The sequence below is a fragment of the Egretta garzetta genome, unplaced genomic scaffold (genome assembly GCF_000687185.1).
Source record: "Egretta garzetta isolate BGI_Z169 unplaced genomic scaffold, ASM68718v1 scaffold368, whole genome shotgun sequence".
NCBI lineage: Eukaryota > Metazoa > Chordata > Aves > Pelecaniformes > Ardeidae > Egretta > Egretta garzetta.
The window spans coordinates 1,575,702-1,594,268 of record NW_009260684.1 but is presented as its reverse complement, the minus strand read 5'-3'; positions in this window follow the sequence as shown (position 1 = coordinate 1,594,268).

Below are 18,567 nucleotides of genomic sequence, written 5' to 3'. Positions count from 1 at the left end.
TGGGCATCCCAGTGTCTCTGTTCTCCAAGAGCTCCAGACCAATTAGGCTCAGTTTGTAATGTTGTTTTTTTCCCTGTCTCCAGCCGCCAGCATCACTGATACTCCTGACACTAGAGATCTGACAGCAGCGTGGGGAGCATCCCACTCCTTACCTCATTGCTCGTGCTGAATCTCCCGCAGACAAACACACACCAACCCCAAGGCCTGCAAAATTCCACTGCCTTCAAGAAACACATCCAGCTGAAAGCAAGGGGAAGCCAGTGCTAACCCACCACCTAACCGGGAGCCTAATATGCAACTGGTTTAGGAGGACAGGGAGGCACCTAAGCCTCCCTTTCTGGGCAGGACCATTAATTTTTCTGCTGATGGCATGCAGGAGGGCACCAGATCCATCCCAACAGCTCTGTGTAGGCATTAGCAGCCTCTCTCTGCAGGCATTTAAAGCAATACAGCCTCTGTTCATGGCTAGGATGTGTCAGAGGGAACGGAGCGCTTGACCGAGGTGTTATTTTTACAGTCAATTCTCCGAGCAGTTTAATGGTCATGAGTGGTCAAGACCCCCATTTTGTATTCCACCATTAAGAAGGATGCCCCGAGTGATAGGAGCTTCCCCTAATCCCACAGACCGGGGCACTGATTTCAGGTGAAGAGCACCACCTGCTGACATCCCCTCCCTGTAGCTCCCTGGATTTTCGGTGAAGATCCCTGGCCAAGACCTGGCCATGCACAGGCTCAGATTCAGGACTTGCACAACATGGGGCTGCCTGTGCAGGCTCAAAAAGCTCCTATCTGGATGGGTGGCTTAATTTCTTTGCTGTTTTAATTGGCAATCAGTAGATTCTGGCAACCCCAGAGGAAGAAGGCTGCTCTGCTGTCTGTGTCCTGCCAGGCACGAGGTCCTCCCTTAGTGTCACCTGCCAGATGTCACCTGCAGAACCTCCTCTCCATGCCAGTCTGAGCAGGCTGTTGTGGTCCAAGACTCACAGTAGGACCATCAACCAGTCCATCAGTGATGGTGACTTTTGTGATTAAAAGATCTGACCCTGCTCCTCAACCCTTCTATGGAAAACTTAAAAACACCATAAGAAAGTGGCAATTCTTGGCTGCCACCAGCCTGGCTTGGGTGTGAACCCAGCCCTGTATCCTGCAAGTCACCATCTGATGATTGTCCTTTGGCGTGGTGTTAAATGATGAGCTCTACTGGTCTGAGACCTTTTCAGAAAGGAGTTTCTCTCAGCACTGCAGATTGAAGATTGAGGTATTTTAAATATGTATAAGCTGATGGAAAGCAGTTATGAAAGGAAGAGCCTGCCTGGTGAGGATTTTTTTTTGTTATTTTTCTATTACTGAATTAATTGGTGTAGGAGATGAGGCAGACGCACGGTGAATTGTCTGCCTTTCAGAGCACTTTAATAGAAAATACACACAGGTTTGCTCTTTGACGCTTCCTCCACTCCCTTGCCTGGCCTGTTCTCTAGCTGTGCTGGCCCCGTGTCCGCTTTCTTCTTTCTACCCATGTGCTTTGGCATTTCTTTTGTTCTTGGTCATTCTGTATCCTAAGCTTCCTTCTGTATTTCCCCCTCCATCCCTTTAATCAGCCTGGAGGTCTGAGGTCATGCCAGCAGTTCCCAGCCACTTTGCAAAACCAGCTAAGAGCCCTGGTGACCAGCATGACCATAATGTCCTGCTGCTTTGGGACGAGATCCTGTAGGTTCAGAACTGGTTCCTCTGCCAGGAGGAGAGGCTGTATGGATCAGACTGAGGGTCTTCCTCCTCCAGCAGTGTGTACCATGGACAATATGCTGCTCTTATCCCCAGGTGACAGACAGCAGCGGTCCCAGTGTGGCACCTGAGACTTACGGGCACTGTACTTGGAGCCACCACCCAGATAAGAACTGCCAGGAGCTGGTGACACCTGGAAGCAATGGAAAAGGCTGGCTGGGGTACAGTCAGGTACACTGTTGCACTGGGCAGGCCAGATGGGCATCAGCCAAACTGGAATCAGCTCCCCGCGGCTTGAACAGTTACCTGGCAAATGCAGGCAGGCACATGCAGAAGGGGTTGGTCTACCTGCCACCGTGCACTGGGATGTACTGGGATGCACTGGGATGTATTGGGATGTAAGGCAGTGGAAAGCCTGAGGGCTGTTCTGTCATTACTGGAGCTGGGTGCTGTGTTTCCCTCGCAGTGAAAAGCACAGATTGAGACGCCAAAATGCTCCCAGCACACCTTCCTCCTCCCCCAGCCAAAGCGCATGAAAAAAGACCCCGCTATTTTCTTTTTAGATTCAGCATGACCTTTTCAGTTAGGGCTTTTCTTCATTTCATTTTTAAGGAGTTTAAAGGAACACTTAAAATCTGAAAAAAATCCATTCCTTTTTAATTTGCCTGGTGGTTTTTTCTCTGATTGACCTAAATTCAGTCCCCCTCATCACCCCTTGCCCCAGTTTTTTTTTGAAATGGCAATAAGCCAAAAGAACAACAACAAAAAAAAAAAAAACCAGAAAGAAAAAGAAAAAAAAATGAGGAAAGATAGTCACAAAGCCCCATTTGTTACATTTTCTCTGAGTAGATTGATCGGGGCTCTCCTACTCAGCTTTTCTTTGTGTCCAGACAATGAAGGTGCACTTTTCCCTGCTGGCATAATTGGCTACAATTAAGCTGTGGACAAGTTATTTTGTTAACGATCCCCAGGAGACACAATTTGGGGATTAGGGGAGATACTGTTTCCTGAGCGTGGGCCGTCATCCTCTTCTGTGTCTGGTTACTGAACATCTCTGTCACCAAAGCACGGGTTCAGGTGGACTCTCTCTCCCCCTCTCCCTGAGCAACACCCCTTTTGTGTTTCAGCAGAGGCTCTTGCAGGGTTTTGCAGGTCATGGTTAGGTGAGGTCAACCCAAAATTTTGGCCAGCTAAGCAACATAGCCATTAGCATCACGGGTGGGACTGTTGCAGAGAACAGTTGTGGGGGGAATGGCTTCAAAGTCCAAGTAAAAATTTGCACAGTGTTCCCCAAACTGGGGAGGGTTTCCTATCAGGGTGTAGGTGGCTGGTAGCCCCATTAATGCCCCCGTGTGTGACCACATGCCTGCATCGCCCCCAGCCTGCTCCAGTGTGGATGCTGCAGGAGAAAACCCATTTTCTCTGGTAACCCTATGGCCCTCATTTCCCACAGCTCCATGTTATGCAGAAGTTGGTTATCCTGATATGACCCACACAACCTCCTTAGACCATCTGCAAAAACTTTGAGCCAGGGGAGGTTTCCAGCCTGCGGATCCTCTGAAGAACGACGGGGAAGGATCCACAGTCCATTCTACATTTGTGAATTAAATCCCCACTTGGAAATTGAAGGTTTGCTCATGGCTTGAGTGGAAGCAGCTACGCTGGGACGTGAGTTGTCATCCTGTGTCAAAGGGCTCAATGTTTTTCAAGGATTTGAGGGGAGAGGGATCACAACAACCAAAGGGGAACATCCTTGTTCTGCACAATGGGGGTTTAGTGGTTTGTTTTCCTCTTTTGTAACCTTGCACCCCAATGGATGCTCTAGAGCTCGACCTTTGGCTCATCTGAAACTGAATTTGCATTGTTTTTCAGCCACAGGCAGGTCTGACCTTGGAAGAGAGCTGGCAAACCCGGGTTGCTTTAGGAGTCTGAATTTTGCACATCTGAAGCAAACTGTGTGTGCAAGCAATGCTGGGATGGGGGGGGGTGTGGGGGGTGTGTGTGCCTGGGATGACTTTAGGGACCCCAGGAGGTGGAGCAAGTCCTACTGCAGAGCCAGGTTGCAACCAAGGAGAGCCAGGTCAGAGTGGCTTCAAAGCATCACGGCGGATCACTGAGACCCCTCTTTGGGCACCATCCCCCCAACTTCATCTGCAGTCACCCCCACTGGGGCAGCTGGTCCATGGCTGGGGGCAGGATTTCCTCCTCCCTCAGCCTGGGCTGCTGGTGGGATCCCAGGCAAACGCTGCCCTCTCCCTCTCACCTCCCCAGCTCTTGCTGCTCACAGCCAGCATCCCCGCTCGCTCGCCGCCTCCCCAGCACCCGGTGGCTTTGCTGTGTCTGCTCGGCAGACGCAGCCCATTACCAGGCGGAAAGGGGTGAGTGGGGTGGTGGGGAGAGGGGAAATCAGCCAGGCCTCCCTGAGACATTAAATCTAATGGGCAGGTAATAATCAGAAGGTCATTGAACGAACAGGCTATAAAACCAGCCGCTGCCTCTGCCCTGGATAAGGGTTGTTTGTCAACCTCAGCAGCTTTTCCTCCTGTAAACAGCCAGAGACAAACAATGGCTGCTGCCCAGAGCCCACTCCCGGGAATTCTTCTTTTTTAGGGCATGTTTCCATTTCTATCCCTTGACCTTTCAATTGAGTGAGCTCTGGTGCTCACAGAAGCGCCTTGACCCTGGGCAGGGCTCCCAGCACTGCTGCAGTTAAAACATCCAGTACTGGGGGAGAAAAATCCCTCTGCAAGGGTGAGGGAGGCTGGGCTGGGAGCGCTGAGCTCTCTCCCTGGCTTTGTATAAATCAGGGCTGCTTGGAAAATGTCTGACAAGACCATTAGGCAGGGGCACATCGGGTTTTGGCTAAATAAACATTTCCGTCTCTATGGAGAATGTCACACTGTGCTCATAAAATCTCTGGGTGAAGCTCTGTTTTGGTTGCACATTTGGGGAGGGGTGCTCAACTTGCTTTCTTTGTTATAATAAATCAGTTATCCTTTTTTTTTTTTCCTCTGAATTGCTCTCCAGGAAAGAGGTTGGAGAGGCTGTGTCTTTAACTCACTGCATCAAATGATTTGGTCTGTGCCTTGGTTTCCCTATCTATGGTGAGAGGAGTAAAACAACCCCTCCCTACCTGATGAGGATTCATAACCATATGGGGTCATTGCACAAAGTAAAACATCCCTTTTCCAGTTAGTCTGATGTTTGGAAAAGTTCACAGATCATCTTGGATGTTTTTTGGGTTGAGTCCTTGGCCAGGTCTCAGCTCTGCAAGCTCCAGGAAAGCAATTGCTGAGCATGAGCGTGCTGGCTCCGATGCCTTCGCCGTGTGCAGCCTCTCCGCCTCAGTGGCAAGGGAAATGCTTTGGGATGCCCGGGACAAGGTGATGTGTGAAACAAACTCCTCCAGCGCCTTCTCTGATGCTTTCTAAGATGCAGTTGTGTTTCAGTCAGAAACATTGACCTCTGCAGAGCAAATGCAATAGAAATGCAGGGGCAGCCCCTGCTCTGTGAGTGCTGCAGGCTGGGAGCAGTGAAGGTCTGATGGCTGCATTGTCTTGGGCTAAATTCAGGTAATATCTGCCTTCTCCATCCTTTTTACTCTGTTGTGCCTCATTCTGCTCTCACTTGTACCCAGGCAGATCAAGAGCAGCTTTGGTGAGGCTGACAGGGTTGTACTGATGGGAATACGGCATGAGCTCTCAGACTCAGAGGCGTATTTTTCTACAGCAGGGAACATCTTCTAACCCTTTCCAGCCAGGCACATACTAGATGGTCCAAAGGCACATGGTCTGTCTCATCTGTGAGGAAATCACAGCCCTGTGTCTCACCTGAAACTCCAGCTTTCTCTTCCTCCTTTCATGGCTCCATCGATATTTCCAGGCCGGGTGGTTCCTGGGCACTCTGCAAGCAGATGGGCCGGTTATGAGTTAAAATGATGTGACAAGTTCTGAGTCCGGTGCTGCAGCACTACCTGACCAGCACATTAGCTAATGCAGGTGGAGATATTTGCTCTGGATCATGTGTAGGCACATGATGATATTTTGGTTAAATTAATCAGAGTTTTTTGCCATATTACTGATTTTAATCCAGAATGGACAACAGCTGATCTGGAATAAAGTTAGAGTGGTGTGGACATGTAATACCTGTGTGGGTAGGAAAGCTGCTGGCACAAAGTTAAAACTAATCAATATTTCTGAACACATTTGAAACAGCCAAGCGAGTTTTATACAGTTCTTGGCATCATGTAGTTGGATGGTTTTGATCTGATATTAAGCGCCCTAAAGCTGCCTTTAATGAATTGGTAAACCACAACTTGTCTTCGGTCATGTTGCTTCTAAGACAAATTGTGTGATGAGATTTGTGTCTGGAAAAACTACAGAATTCAGTTCAGTGTCTTTGTCGGTACTGTAAGTGAAAGGCATTTTCCGGAGGACGTGGTGGCTCAAAGATATTGCTGGTTTCTTAGTGCTTAGAAGTAAACCTGGTAATTTTCTTGAAAATCCCTTGACATTGGTAACAATGAGTGGGGTATGAAGCTTGCAAAGAGCAGAAGGAAAAAGGCATCAGCAATTCTGGCCCAAAGCTTGCAGCAGAGACCTCCCTCTGTGCTGAAAATCCCATCAACTATTGACAAGCTTCTTTTGGAAGGAGAAGGTCCCTTTCTAACAAATTTCTGCTGGAAGAAGGAAAAAAGGAACCTTGAACTTGGCCATGAGACATGCTCAGCTGATACTACAAGTGGCAAATAAATCCCACTTATAGTCCCCAGTGGCTCAGCAAAGACAGAGCTATATCTGCCAGTATGCACAAATGTCTCAGAGATGCAAAAGGAGAAACACACATCAGGTCCAATTTGCATAACATTACAGTTTATTAAAAATACTGCTGGCCAGGATGGGTGTCCTGAATGAGATAATTGATGGGTATTTATGATCTTCATGAGAGTGAGTGACGGGTAACGATGAAGTGTGGGCTGCAAGGAGAAGAGGGTTTCCTCTGAAGGTGCCTCAGGTTGCTGAGGCAGAGAGGGATCCTGGTCTGGAGGGAAATTCAGCCTGAATTAGTGGCTAGACCAAGGCATGGAGAGTCCAGTTGCTGGTCTTGGTGAGGAGCAGAGTGCTGGACATCATCTGAAAGACAGACAACCCATGGCAGGTTGGGTCGTGGCAGGGGCCTGTTCTGTGCTGGTGTGGGTGGATGGTTCTGGTGCAGGCAGAGCCATAAAATCACCTGCACAGTCACTGTTTCTTTTATCTGCTTGTAACCTCTGCAGAGGTGACTCATGAAGGGGTGGATGGAGCTTAGCAGGGAGGTCAGTAACCATTTACAACCCAGTTCTTCAGCTGTGTCTTCAGCATTACAGCAGCAGAGACAACCGCTGTCTTCTTTCCCAGCACCTTTCTAGCTCCCAGAATCCTTGGATGAGAGGCAGGAGGGTGCTCAAGCCAGTCCCGGACCAAGGAGAGGGTAGTCCCTTCCCCAGAGGCTGTGTGTTCATAGCTAAGCCCTGTGGCATCTCTGCAGACCACAATCTCTGTAAAGATGCTTCCCACAGGGTCAGGGACACCGTGGGCTGATCGGGTGCTACAGGACCAGCAGCCTGTTCCAGCAGAAATGCCTTTGCCCAGGTGCTGCCTCCCAGAGACTTTCACATCTTGGTTTTTTACTGCTGGCTGCGTCCCTCACCCTGGACTGGGGGACCCCCTTTGCCTGACAAAGGCACATTTTAAGTCAAAGGCTGGAAGGTGAGAGTCAAAGGTGAGATCCTGCACGGGCTCTCACCCTGGTAAGGTGCTGGTGGATGGGTAGATTCTACATCTGCAGTATCTTCAGTGAGCTGCAGGACAAGTCAAGAGCCGGGATCTGACTCTCACGGTTCCCAGGAGGAGGAGAACATCATAGCTTAGCCCAGACAAGCTCTCCAGAATAACTGTGCTGTTCCTTTGCCAGAACCAGTGGCTTCCTCTCAGCTTCCCAGGGGTGACACAAGGTCTAGATTGCATCCAGATGGAAGAACTGCTAAGGCCGACAAGCCATGGACATAACTGGCTTAGGTAAAAACAACAGCCAATGTCACTGAAAGAGACTGTTGCAGAGCTAAGGGCTGAACCTGCACTCCCTGCTGGTCAAAAAGGGCATGTTACACCAGGACTATGCAACTGGGTGGCGAAACCAGACATGACTTGGAGTTAATGACTCCTCTGGGGAGAGGCAAGCCTGAAAGAAAAGCAGGACTTGAGCTGAAAGGCAGCTCTGTGCAAGGAGAGGGGGAAACTGTGAGTCTTCAGGCAAAGGACAGCACAAGGGGATGTGTGTGGAATGGAGCACACCCTGGCATACTGATCAGAGGAGAGATTTCAAAGGTATTGTAAGAGAAAATATCTCCAAAGCCTTCACCCTCGCCTGCACAGGGGTGGGTGGCACGGTACAGCAGCAGAATGCAGATCAGGGCAGCACAGGCTGCTCTGCACAGGGGCCCCAGCACCCCCCATCTGGCCCAGGTGGGGTCCCCATGATGCAGGGGACATCATGCAGCATTGTACTGGGCATGAGGAGATGTCCTGGCCTGATGGAATAGGCTGTTTCCCCTTGGGATAGTCTGGGAAACAAGCAGGGTATTGCAAGAAAGGTGCTGTGCCTGCATACAGAGGCAAGCAAAGGTTGGGACCTGGTCACTGATGAAATAAACCTGGGTGATGGAGATGGTCTGTGTGTGCCTAGGGCAGTCATGGGTGGGCATGGGATGGAGCTAACGGGCCTCTGTGGCTTGTTGCTCTGAGCTGGCGTCACTGTGGTCCTCAGAAGCTCTGCCAGGCTGCAGGCTAGGGCACAGGCACCAGTGTGGGCAGATCTGAGTCCCTGCGGTGTAAAATCAATGCAAAACTGGATTTTGAACATTGGCTTGTAACAAGGCGAGAGCCTGCATAGAGATGAGTAAACCCTCACTGTTCAGGAACTGCTTGCAAATTCCCCCCATCCCACCTAAAAGCCATTTCTGCATGGCTGGCTGGAGCTGTGTACCCAACTGATGGGATTCAGCCACCCTTGCAGCCCAGGCAGAGCTATTTATGCTGCAAACACAGCTACTGAATTCATCACGGCTGGGTTAAACTGGGGCTCATGTGCTGCTCAGCTTCAGGAGGGGTGAGAAGAGCAGAGCAGGGAAGCCTGTGCTCAGAGAGGGCAGAGCTGGAGATGTTTCTGGTTTCCAAGCACAAGCCACACCATGGCACTTCGGTACTTGTTGCACCTTCGCACAGTGCCTCCAGCTCCCGCATTTCCCTGCCCTGGTGCAGAAGCCCAAAGAGCAGCCAGACATAGCAGTGCATGGCCTGGGGCACCCCAGGGGGTCTTGTAGCTCCCAGAGATGATTGGGGCACTACTGTGACTGTTGTTTTAGATGAAGCCCCTCTAAGGCACAAGTGTAATCCAACAGCAGAGCCATTTGCTGGCCACAAGCAGGTTTGGGAGAGGGCAGACCCACAACTGGGGATCTCCCAACAGCCCTGAACCAAGGGTGCACCTGCAGGAAAGATACTGCTGGGGAAATGCAGCTGAATGGACAAGGCACTGCACCCACTTCCACTCTTTCTTCCAGCCTTCAGCACACCCCTGAGCCCTCTCCTCTGTGCCTCCTCCTCCTCCTCTTCCCTGCACTGTGTCTGTCCAGTTTGGATTTCGTTTGGCCCCACCATTGCCTGGGACCCCTGGTGCAAGATGCTGCCCAGGGGTGACAGTCCCAGACCCGGCAGCCCGACCCCAGGGCTTCACTGCAGCTCAGCATGGGCTTCCTCTAAGGCGAGGTGTCTGATCACCATTGCACGCTAAGAAACAGGTATTAAGAATAATTGCCATTGCTGCTACAATTATAACAGCAACACTGCATGATAAGAAATTTATGCTTTATATAAAGCAGGTGCATAAGTCTTCATTTGCTTGTGTGGTGTTTTATAAAACAGAGTCATAATCTTGTATTTTAATTCTTGTTTGCATCTGCACCCCAGACACCAATTTCTTCCTAAGCTGCAAAGCAGAGCTGATAGGAGGAAGCTGCCTATTCCGGGATTCCTGACGAAGTTCAGGGTTTGAAAGCAGCAGCCATGTATCTGTCAGATTGCTGATTTTTTGTAGGTTAGAAAAGGGGGGCAAATGGGAGGAGGGAAGGGAAGAGGCTGTACTTTTAATAACGAAGCTCATGCATTTCAAAAATCAGCATCAGAAGAGGCAGAAAAAAAAATCTCAGGTTTATAATACATTTTTACATAGTCAACATTTCCAGACAGTGATAAATGCATTTTGCAACACGCATTCAGCTAATGATGGCAAAAGACTTGACAGAAGTAAGTGGAAAATATCCATACTTCGCTTTTTTCTTTTTTCTGATAAAGAAAAATACGTGCATTCGTGGATGTTTTATTTTGATGAAGCTGCAAGTGGTTGTGAGCTTCCAGGGGGCACAGTCCCTGTGGAAGAGGGGCCACTTCACTGTGACCTGGAGGTGGGAAGGAAGCGTGATGGATAGAAGCACATAAATGGTCCAGGAGAGAGATCCAAGCCAGGTCTCCTGCCTGGAGGACTGTTTGCAGCAGATGAAAGCCAGAGCTGACCCTGGGAGAGGACAGCAGGCTCTGGTCTGTCCCGTCCTCTCCTGCTGACTGTAGTTAAGTCCTTTCTCATCTGCTTTCCTGCCCCAGTAACCCCTCGGGGAGACCATGATACCTGTTTTTGCAGGAAAAGTGGGGCTGAGGCCTTTATTTCCCACAGGTTTGGAGCCCTCAGACCAAGGGAAAAAGTGACACCAGGTATCCCGTGGCTCAAAGGTGCTCTGGAAAGGTGCTGTGAAGACCTGGACTATGCACAGTGGCTGCAGCAGGTATGGAGAAAGGCAGAAGTCAAAGCGATCCACGGAGGCGTTAAATCACCCAGCCCAGGCAGCAGGGCTTGTCCTGCCACCAGTTCAGCCTCTACGGTGCTAAGCCCTGAGATCCCAGGGACTGTGATCCACTGGGGATGAGCACCAGCATTTCAGGCATCAGCAGGGCCGCCCGGAGCAGCACCCCTGCGTCCCCACTGCTTTCCAGAACTGACCTCCTGCTCCCAGTAAGGGGGAATTAAATTCCATCGTGTGGCCGTAGCTAATGGACTGTGTTGCCTCCTTTTAGCCTTTAGTTTTCAGATAATTAGCTGATTTTGAATTATTTATGTTGTGAATTTTCAAATAAATAATGTAATAAATGCATCTCAATTATTTACCCTGTTACAAATCTGACTTGATGGCCAGGCAAATATTTCCATGAATCATTGATTTTATGAATTTTGCAATATTAAAAAAAATAAATGATCCAATTTCTACATCTCTAAATTATTCTTTCATTTCTTTAGCCTTATATTCTGGTTTTGGGAATCCTCCCTGGACTTCTGTCTTTCTAAGAAATTCTGTAACGCATTTGGAAAACTGCAATTATTTTTAGCATGAAAGTCATTCTGTAGAGCTGGATATCACATTTAAGCTGATTAAATGTGAGTTCAGGTCACCAGTGTACAGAAAAATGGTTACTTTATCTCACCAGGGTCCTTCAGGAGATCATATTCCTCTAGGTGGGTAACTGCAAAGTGTGAATATTGTTTGCTTAGAGCATGTCAAGTGTGTACTTCCCCCTGCAGACTTTCGGTTGGGAATATGAGATTTAAGGTAAAATCTGAATGTGTTGCTGATAGCATTGAATTACCATGAATAAAATAGGCATAGAGAAACCTGGGTATCTGAAACTGAGGTATAACAAACTGCACAAACAAGCCTCTAGCAAGCAGCAGTATTGAAACTTAAAAAAATTTGTAGGCTCAGCGAGCATTGCTGCAACCACAGAGGAAAATGGAGAGGAGGAAAAGCCAGAGCAGATGCTTATGACCCCTTGCGCAGTCCTAAAGCAAGGGCAGAAACTCGGTGGGGAAGGGGGAAATGGTTTCCCCATAACTCTTGCTGCCTTCCCCTGGTGATAACAAGCAGGAGGGAAACTCCTGCCCCGAGGCGGACCCTGGTGATCCCATGAGACCTGCCCCTGGCCAATGCCATGGCCCTCCCTAGGGAAGACAAGGTGTCTGCCAGGCAGCTGGGGGGTTTGTGTGCTGGGGGTGGTTTGGGCCGTGTGCTTGAGGGCAGAGATGGAGCTGCTTACGGAAAACGCTAAATTTTCTGTGTCGTCTTAGGCTTCTGGGTTCGCAGCACAGGCAGTCTAGATGCATAGATGCTGGGCAGGAGAAGGGAGGTAAGACAGATAATAAATATTATCATAAATTGTAGGGAAGCTACTCAAGGATGTAAGGTGCTTGGTAATGTCTGTCTGTCTGTTTGTCTGACCTGAAACAAGTTACAGGGGGCAAATCCTGGCTGCTGCCCTTCCCTGGCTTCCTGTTGCCCCTGGGGGTCTGGCTTTCTACACCGTGGGATGCCCAGACTTACTGATGATGTATGTGGCATTGCTGGTCTGACTCCAGCGAGAACAATGTCCCGGGGTGAGGAAGGTCTCCAGCTTCGTCCTGCTCAGTGATAGCCGGGAGATGCTCGGAGGAGAGCAATGTGAATGGACTGAAAAACAACTGGCAGCTAAGTGAGATGGATCCTAAAAGGAGCTTTTGATACAGCTGGTGTATTCAAACCTTTCCTCCAGTGCATCGGCACAAAGGGGCTTTTCTCTGTGATTTATTCTGCTTTTCCCTCACTCTCCCTGCTGTTCGGGACTGACTCTGGGCTGGCCAAGGGGGACAGGCTGGGCTCTCCTGACACAGGGCAGTTCTGCAGTCCCCAACCTGCTCCTTGCACAAGCAGACCCTGAGCTGATTGGAGGAGAGGGGGGGCTGAGTGTATGTGGGGCGAGTAACCCTACCCACAAGCACTAACCCTGCTTGCAGGAGGCAGCGGGGGCTCAGCCAAGCTCTCCTAGTGGCCTCCGAGGAGCTGCCTGCACTGATGAACTGATAGAGAGTAATTACCCCCACCCCACCCCTGGCTGCCCACCATCCTTCTCTCCTCTCAAAATAAACATACAATTAGTGCTAGGAGGATTAGCGTAGTGATTTACACTTCAGCACTGATTTTTCTTCCCTCTTTCCTCCCTTCCAATTACGGAATTAGAGGTAGAGAAAAGCAGGGGTGGCCCTTTGGCTGATGTGCGATGATTACTGGTGGAGGTGCCTGCACAGGGAGGTGGGATAATTAATGCTAATAACGTGTAACAACCTGCTTCACTGCCTGCGTTCAAGCACAGTTCATCTCCCAAGCAGAGTTCATCTTCCACTTGGAGCCGGAGGTGGGGCACTGCTCTCTGAGCACCCCGGCATTTCCCACTGCTGGGAAAATTCACTTGTTTTGAGCGGATTTCCTTACGTCTGGTATGGACCCACTGTTTCACCTCAAAATCAGACAGGAGTGAGGGCTGGAGCATGAGATGGGCAAGAGCTGCTGGAATTTCAGCATCTCTGATAACTCAGTCGCTTCCTGAAGTGCTTCAGGCTGCCTAAAAATGATGAATCACTTTGAAGCCCTTCTTGGTCTGAATCTCCTCTTTGTGTGCCTGCTCTTAGGAGCTACACCCCTGCTCTTCAGCCTTCTCTTCTGCGGATCTTGGCCTTGGCTCAAGTTATGTCTTAAGGTTCAAGTCATTCTCCTTTAAATCCTGTTTTTATGAAGGTTTAGGACCTTCCTTTCAGTCCCTCTCTGAATACCTGAGCCCTGTAAGAGGGGATTATTTTAAACAGGTCGGGTGAGGAAAAGCTCTCCGGAGAGGAGTGGGACAGGAATAAGAGTTGTCATTGCTCTCGCCAGCTCTGTTGAGGCTGGTCCGAGGTGACCCACTGGCACTGCCTTGAATCTCCTGAGGCCCCTCCAAAGCCTCCAAGCCTCCTCCCGACTGCAGCCCTGTCCATGGGATGCTGCTATTGCAAATTCTGCAGCTCCTGTGTCCCATCTAAGAAACGTCCCTTTTTCTCTGTCCTTTAGAACAGTGCACAAGGCCTTACAGGAGCCCGTGTCGTTACAGTTTCCACTTGGATGCTCTTTTTAATGCCCTCTGCTGGTCAATGACCCGCAGGCTGCTTTCCTTTCCCAAGGATGCCCCTTGTAGTCAGCTCTGCCTTGGTTTTGTAAGTCAGCAATAGCAGCAGCAGGTATTGCAACCAGCAGCCCTAAACAAGAGCTATCTGCCACTTTACAGGGTAGGAAGGATCAGCAGACCCATGGACAAAGGTCCTTGATCAGGATACACAATCCACTGGACCAGATGCAGATTTTGAGGCAGAGAGGGGGGGTTTCATGCAGGGATTTCCATTCCTGTGCTGCACAGACTGACAGGGGCTGATCTTTTTAGCAGAGCCTTTTCCTCCCAGAACACAGCGTGGGGAATCACGCACGCGCTGCTTTGGGGGGTTAGCAGCTTTTGCACCAACACCTTCCACCTTGGGAAAGTAAAACCTGCATCGCATTATCCCATGTATTAGCAGTGGTGCCAGGGTGAAACGGATGCAAGGTCTCATGAGATGATAACCGGCATTCGCTCGCCCCAGTACAGATGATGACAGCGGAGGGCAATGGTGCATCGGGCTGTGAATTGTGCACAGAGAGCGGCTGAATAGCGCTGCCTTCTAGCAGGAGGAAAAACAACCTCCAGGGAGCCTGAGGAATTGCACCACCATATTGAATGAATTGAATGGCTTGCTGCAGTACAAGTATTGGAAAGGAAAACCCAGACATCTTGGTCATGTTCTGTCAAAGCAGATTTCTTTTTAATAGCTTTGTTATCAGCAGGAGTCCTTCGCTCTCTCGCTGGATGTTAAAAGCCTATTTCTGCCATTAAGCACATAAACTCCCTTTTCTGGATACTTCAGTTCATTCCTTGCCTCAAACTTATTCCTTTATAGCAGTTTTCTACAACTAAGAGAGATTCAAGGGGTTGTTGGGACCATTTTATGTGACCAAGAGCTGCGGAGCAAGGAAACAGGAGTAAGAATGAGATGGGTGGAGGTGGCATTGAGCTGCTCAGGTTAATCCCATGAAGGAGGCAGTTTGGGAACTGTAGTGGCTTCGAGCTTAATGCTGGGCTCTACAGGTGTGTTTGGGGATTGTGAATAGGTCAGAGAAAGTTGTACAATTTGTCTGGCTTGGCTGAGATGTCCTATGGGCTATGGAGGTACCTAAAACCTGAGTGTGATGGTTTAGGGTGTCCCCATGCACACAGTCCTGCTGATGGGGCTGAGGATGATGGAGAGAAATGCATGTGCTGCATGGGCAGGTTTGGGCTGGTGGCTTCTATGGCAGCATGTTGGAGCAGAAACTGAGATATTCTGTTTGTGCATGGGCACAGCTTTGCTCTGACTCACGTTCATGGGGCATCTGAATGCACACCGACACAGGTTGCCGCAGAGCCAGGTGAAGGGGAAGGCACAGCCCTAAGCCAGAGTGATCCATCTCCCTCATTTAATTCTGCACCCAGACCCAGATGGTGATTTGGGGGTGTATCTCTGGTATCACCCCCTTTGTCCTCCCTGTCTGATGCCCCACAACCATGCATTGCCCAGCCAGGCTGAGGTGTACAGGTCAGAACTTGTAGCTGATGCACAGACTGTGGTCCTGGTGCAGACTTGGAATGAAGTCCTTGCACAGCCTTGCTGTGCTAATTTTAGTTGCTGGTCAATTTGTAAATGAAAAAATAAAATTTGGGGAAAAGCATATTCTCCACTGCTTTGTGGATAATTCATGCAGAGAAGCCTGGATTTGTCAAATATATTAATTCCCAATGAATAATTCAAAAGTGGCTGGGGAGGAGCCATATACCTTCCAGAAGGAGCTCTGCTTCCTTCCCTGATGTGATACTGCTGGGAAGAGGTACCTGGCCACCAAACTCCTTTCAAGACTGGGTGTTGCAGAAGACACCAAACCTCCTGGCCAGGGAGGATGCAGGGCTGTTAATCCCTGAGGCACAATAACGAGGTTGGTGGCAGGGCTTCCTTCCTCTGCTCGCTGCATTTTTGCAATTGAGCTGATAACAAAATAAAAGGAGCAACACATGCAAACAAAATCAAAGGCACCACAGAGCAGAGCCTACTCTGCTCGTTTATTTTGACAAGTCTTGTTGAAGTTTAATTATTTATAGTACTTCACAGAGCACCACGAGATGATCTGTCACGCATTTTGTAAAAGTAATGGAGCCTTAATAACGGCACTTGGTTGTTAAATTCACAGAGTGGGGGGAGAGGAGGGAAGGTTGGGTTTTTGTCAGTCAGTGAGAAGGTGAGATTTAGGAAAATATTAGGTACCTGAATAGCACAGGGAGAAGAGCTTCCCCTAACACAGACACGCGCTGGCTCTGGGGTGGGGAGCTGTAAGTAAACCTCCATGGAACAAAATCTGCTGGTGACTGGGACTCCTTGATGAGTGAGATGTCACGATGAGCAACAGCCCCCGCATGGATGGGGACATTGTTCCTGCCTGTGCGCAACCCAGCATCTTTAGGCTTTGGTTTAGGAAACATGCAGCTCTTTCCTGTAGTGCTCTGCTACTGCCCCAGCCACGCCGACAGCCACCCCATCACCCAGCAGCCCAGTCTCTGTGTGCCCCAGGAGCCATCCCACCCCCCGAGGGCTGCTTAGTTTTCAAAAGCCTGGTTCATTCCCCGAGATGTGGGCAAGTGGAAGGGAGGATCTGCTCCTCCTTTGGTTTGCTGTTAGACTTCACTGGAGTTTTTAATCCATTAACTCATCAGATTTAATTTGTCACTCTTCATGGCTGTTCAGCATCAGCGCAGAGCTGCTGCTGTGGCATCTACCACCTCGATGGGCATGAAGGGTGCAAGACCTAAAGCAGAGCAGTCCTCCGCCACTCTCCTGTGCAAACGGGGTGTTAGTGATGGTTTAGGGTGATGTCCTCCTTAGACACCACCTCCTTCCTACTGCTGGAAATGGTGACGGCCTGGAAGGACCACTGCTCTGATCCAGTAGACAACTTCCTCTGCAGTATGATTTTATTGCATGAGGAAGCTTCATTTCTTTAGTATCTTCAGCCAAAAAGGGAGAAGAAGGACTGGAAGGAGCTGACTTGCAGCAGGTCCTCTGCTCAGAGTGTGAGTTACAGGGTCATGGAGGGCTTGGGGGGCTATAGCAGGAGCCAGGGGGTCAGAAAGGCTCTGGGCTTTAAGATGACAACAACAGCCTCCTCTAATATAATCGTAATCCCCTGGGCCTCTGGGAAGATCTATCCCTGCTGGCAGCTCAAGAAACGGTTTATGAAAGCAGAGGTGATCAAAAGCATCTAATCTATAAAGACAAGGACATGACAATCTCTGACACTTTCTCAGCCAAAACAAGTCTGGGCGCAAAGCTGCAAGGAAATTCCCCTGATATTTCAAGGCATCAGTTTAGTCTTCAAGGGAGCTCACTGAGCTGCTTCCCAGGGTGCTAAGGCACGTTAATGTTACGTCTGCATACTTCAAAAGTTTCACAGTCTTTTAAGCAGATTTGGGGCATACTGTGTCATACAACAAACTTTAAATATTGGGCAAGCAGGCCTGTTTTGCAATGCATTTGGCAGTAAAATTTATAGAAGTATAAGGCATGTTAGTGGATTTATACAATATATTATGCTATATGAAACAAACCTATAGACCAAGATGACATTTCCATATGGAAAGAATTGTAAACATCTACGCTTTTAGGGTGGTAAAATCAAATCTGTTATTTTAGTGCCCAGATCTCTCCTTTTCTGAAGCAAGCTGTAAGATGTTAATACTTTGGAGACCTTTACCCCTTTGACAGATTTGGCTGAAATTACCCAGTGACATCAAAGTTGAAAGGACATGGTCTGTGACAGCACAGCCCTTGGCTTTTTAATGCTGCATGTGTCATGCTCTGGGTCCTCTGGAAAATGCTGGACACCTCTTCAATGAATTAACAGTAAAATACCTTTGACTTCATAATGCTTCACTAAAATTAATCACATACACCCCCTTCCTCTGAGGGGATGGATGCGTACTTCTCTGCTCTGTTTTATTAAAAAAAATTGCAAGATTCAGGCCAGCAATCTTCACCCAAGAGAGCAGGAGAGCTCAGAAGAGGAGCAAAAAAGGTCCAGAGTTGAGTTTCAGCCTGTGATGAATGTGGCTATTTTTTCTTTACACATTGAAAGTTGTGTAAAAACAACAATAAAAAAAAAAATGAGGACCCACACGTAATCAGGATCATAACAAGATTTCTCTCACCATAGGTGAGGCTAGATAGACCTTGGTGCTTTGCCTTTGGTCCCCCTTTCTGTAGCCCAGGCACACGATAACTGCTAACTGCAGGCAGGAGATGAAGGGTGGGGTCTCAGCTACAAGCAGCCAACATTTTTTTTTATTCACAAACTTGAAATGCGAGGTTGCAATGAGACTTAAAAAAAATGAAAAAATCACAAGAACAAGTGTGTTTGGATGATCAGTGACAGTAAGAGCTGTTGCACACTTCAGACACTTGGCTGACTTTAAATTCAGGATGGTGAAGTTTAAATTGAAGGATTGGCTGAGACTTTCATGGCATTGAAAGAATTGTTCTGCATTGATGTAGTTTCTTGAAATGGGGAGAGTGCAAAGTGCAAATATTGTCTCTGGACCTGGACTAACGGTGCAGCATCTCTACACCTTTTTGTGTGCAATAACGATAACAGCCTCTCTCCCAGGGTGATACGGGCATAAAGGGGGCTGTTCCCCATGGGTTAATCCACAGGCTGGTCTCTGGGCACTAATTCCTATGGGTGAGGTCCAGATGGATGCCGGTAGCTAGTGGAGTTCTCCAGGGCTCGGTACTCAGCCCAGTCTTGTT